General features: G+C 37.7%; 1 pseudogene; it reads right to left on the reverse strand.

The window, feature by feature from the left end:
• Nucleotides 1–10: 10 nt before the first annotated feature.
• On the reverse strand, nucleotides 11–4,203 carry LOC124030907 (annotated as a pseudogene).
• Between the last annotated feature and the right edge of the window lie 186 nt (nucleotides 4,204–4,389).

Consider the following 4,389-nt stretch of genomic DNA (forward strand, 5'->3'; position numbering starts at 1 on the left):
TTTATGTTGTTGAGTTCGATGAGCATCTTGAGTCTGTAGGGGAAATAATGCAGGCAACATCCACATATCACTAATTTGAAAATTGAAAATCACAAGTGATAAAGTCAATTATACCATGAATGTGGACTCTCATAATTTCAAAATTGTTTAACATTTTTGCTGATTCTCTGGTCTAGTCTGTGCCATAAAAATAATATTTTCCTAATTCCTACCAATAACGGACTGGGGTACGGGCTTTGTCGTGATTTCGATAGTTGTCGTTGGTCCTGAACCTGCAGCTGTTGCTCCAGCGAGATGGATGTTGTAGATGGACCCAGGTGTCAGGTTTTGAACAAGATACTCTGTTTTTGATGCAAAGCTCTTGAGACACTCTGATAAGAGACAAAAATGTGATATTCATCTATATACATTAATTACACAATTACATAAATTACACGTTTATCACAGGGCATCGACTCATTAAGTTTGGAGGAGGACTTTACCAGATTCAATTTGTGACTCATTGTTTTGGCTTCTCCTTGTGTAGCAGATTTCATAGTGTGTAAGGAAACCTCGCTGGTCTGGCACAGGAATAGGTTTCCAATGCAGCATTGCAGAATTGGTTGTAACATTAAGAATAGGAGCAGTGAAATGATCAGGTGCCTTACTGGGTGCTGAAAACATGACATCCGTGTTAGATGATGTATACATTATTATGTAGGAAAGAACTTCATACAAGCATTGCTGTGACAGTCAGATTTTTTTTATATGAGTTTATCTTACCACCCTCCTTTTTATACATGAGACACGTCTCTGTTGATTGTGGCTTTCCATCAGTTTGTTTGTGAACGAGGTAATAGTAACGTACATAGTCGTCCATCTCTGGAACAAAACCAGACGTGTTTATTATCTCAGTTTGCGATATCTTGATTTTTCACACTTGATAAAGCACAGTAAAACGAATAGAGACATTTCCTATTCTCCCCCCCCAAAAAAAATGTTTTTGGGTGAAATTCCCCCTTACTTTTTCTGACAAGTTTTAGTTTTTTCTTCACGGTTCCATTTAGTTTTGATCTATTCACTTTTTCTGGTCGCGTTTCTCCGTCTGTTGACTTGTACCACTCCAGGCAGGATTTCATAAAGCCATGCGCATACTTGAGGGGATGAGTCTGTCATTAGGCCAAGCTAATTGGAAATTAAATAACAACATTTTGATTTCAGGAATTAACATCATTGTGTAGAGGTAAATGAAGTATAAGCCAGACACACAAAAACACACACACATATATACTTACACTTGCAGGGAAATGAAATATGTTTTGCTGGGACAAGGATATGTGTCGGGGATGACTTTCCCACTTTATTAAAGGCAATAATGTCACCACTGACAGCAGAGTAAGTCACGTAAACATTGAACTCAGTGGTAGTGACAATGGTGAAGTTCTTTCGCTTTAGTAGGCATGGCCAAATATGGAGAGAGAGGTTGTAATTCACCTGCATAGAGACTGGATAAGGTGGTGTCTGGAAGACACAGGGGTACACAAATGGATGTAAGTGATGCAACTCTTTGAAATACAATTTGAGCCTAATTGTAACCAGCAGAGTCTATAATGTTACTTAATTTTCAATGTTTTGTAGCACTTTGTAACTTACACCCCAAGTCAGCTTGAGTAGTCGAGTACCATTGTTAAAATCCTCCTCTACTGTCCAGTTAACTTCTGGGGGATTTGGGATTTCTGCAGCAAAATGACAGTTACAACCAGAAATGGTACATCCTCTGCAATTCTAGAAGGGCAAAGCCAGGAACATGTCTTCATCTCGGGACATAGAGTCAAATAAAAAAATTCTGACAATACAGAAGATTGAAATTCAATTCATGAATTTAAAAACTTGCCACTGTTTCCAATCACCATGTGAACAGAATTGACTGATTTTGAATAGAATTGCCATCAACCCTGGTGAGTTTCACTGTAGGCTGTCGCACAGACTATTTAAATATCCATTGCTCACCAGTGGGAACGTCCAGGATTGGAGTCCAGTCGCTCCACAGGGGATGTTTGACATGCTTGGACATTTGTCTGACCTGTAGTTGGTACACAGATTCGTTCTGGAGATTCTCCAGAGTGACCATGGCTGTACAGACAAACACAGGTTTACTGCAAGTCTCACTCTACATTTACATTTACATTTAAGTCATTTAGCAGACGCTCTTATCCAGAGCGACTTTCTAGTAGTGATAGCTTTGCACCTTTCAAATACTCCATTTTATTGAGACCCACACTGCAGTAAAATAATGAAATAAACATTACAATAATGTGGCTGCTTATATTTCAAAAGATCTTCAAATGAAACTGAAAGGAGCTCACCTTGTTTGACTTCTTTCTTAAATGTCTTCTAGACCAACAGAGACAAGGTCAAATTAATTGAGGCAAAAATACTAAACTCATCAGAAAAGAATGAATGAGCGCATTGCTGCAAGGAAAAGAAGAGGTCTCACCCATGTCCCTGAGGTTTCCTCTAGTCTTCTGAACTTCACCTTTATGACAGCATCTTCAGGCACGTGCACATATGAGAAATTGCTTTTTCAGATTGGTTGTGTTTACAAACCCCCCAATTTTTTTAACGTAAGTCTCGTTACTTGTGACACATAAAACGAGCTAATCTCTCATAACCTCTTGAATCTTGGAAGAAAACTGTTGAGCACCTGCCCTCCCAAAGGACTGTGCAAGGCCCTGAGCACCTTAACTACCTTTCGTGTTATCCCAGCTGAGGGTAAGATTGCTCGAGGATCTTGCCATAGACATACGTTGGGGAGCTTCATACTTAACTGTAGGGAGAAAGCAAAATCACGTTACACGCAAAAAAAAACAAAGATTACAATAGGAATCTTGGGATTCAAATCGTACCGTGGTCAGTTGTGTAAAGTACTTAGTGGATTCTTAGCCTGCATTTTACACCGAATAACATTTCAAATAAATAATAATGATTTACCTCTTTCAGAAAGTGTAACAGTTGTATTAAGTGACTGGCAGCTCTCGTTGCCCATGTACGCGACCACCCATATATCCACCAACACTTTGTTGAGCACTGTATTGTCTTGCACACAGATACAGCTCTTCCTACTACTGCCCAATGATGTTCTACTTGCAGCGGAATTGGAGCGGCTGAAAACATTAAGGATGAGAGCAACATTTGGTTCGCACACTGAACAGATTGTATGATCAATGTTTTATTACCTGGGGATCTACTAAGGTTGATAGTTCATTCTCAAGCACAAGGCAATACTGTCTTCCTACTGTCAAACCCTCCGTCTTGCTTTATCTGCCGGTGACCGTAACGTGCACACGCTCACATGTCACAACACTATTTTTCTTTTTGTCTGCTATAATACAATTGTTACAATGTGTATACAGGTAGCTCTTAAATGAGGAGTTCTTCATTTGCTCATGCATCGTTTAGCCACTACACACCCAGCACCTGCCGGTTTTCCGGTGTCATAATACAACTTCTCTGTCTGTGTAACTTGTGGAAAGTTCCCAAGCATGCATAGCTAGTTCACGTACCTGTAAAAAAGCTCATAAGTTGCATTCTTCATAGATTCAGATGTCTCCCATTCACATGTATAGATGGTGTCACTTTCAGTTTTCTTGTAGCACAGAGGACTAGAAGGACAGTTAATAGTTGCCCCTTTATAAAGGAAATTTAAAGTGTTTAAATGTTTAAAAAAAATATATATACAAAATTCAGTGAGTTGCTGTCCGCTTCATTGGTATGTATACATGGGGTCTGAAATTATTGACACCTTTGTTAAAGATGAGCAATAATGTCTGTGTAAAATAAATTATTAAAACACTGAGGTATATTTTTGTATGTAAAACATTTGGGAAATTGTATTATTTCATACCAATACAATTGTTCAGAGAAATACATTTTGTTTAACAAGTAATTATTGTAAAAAATAAAATACAAATTGACACCCCTAATAGATTTTTATAATAAAGTAGTCAAAAGTTTAGTATTTGGTCCCATATTCCTAGCACGCAATGACTAAATAAAGCTTGTGACTCTACAAACTGGTTGGCTGCATGTACAGTTTGTTTCGGTTGTGTTTCAGATGATTTTGTGCCCAATAGAAATGAATGGTAAATAATGTATTGTGTCATTTTGGAGTATAATCATTTCAGACCCCACGTACAACTTCTTTGCTTTCACCAGAGAGGGTCAAGTTAATTTAATATATATTATGAATAGAATATATTCTAGAAATTATTATATTAGATGAAACATTATCCCCAAATTACAAATGGATATTACAAAAGTTGGATTGAAATACTACTAATACTACTGTAACTATCAGTGTGCAATAAATAATATGCATATCTTTCATCTGTATTTCTGCACAGTTCCATT

This window comes from Oncorhynchus gorbuscha, unplaced genomic scaffold (assembly GCF_021184085.1).
Source record: "Oncorhynchus gorbuscha isolate QuinsamMale2020 ecotype Even-year unplaced genomic scaffold, OgorEven_v1.0 Un_scaffold_17991, whole genome shotgun sequence".
In the NCBI taxonomy this organism is placed as follows: domain Eukaryota; kingdom Metazoa; phylum Chordata; class Actinopteri; order Salmoniformes; family Salmonidae; genus Oncorhynchus; species Oncorhynchus gorbuscha.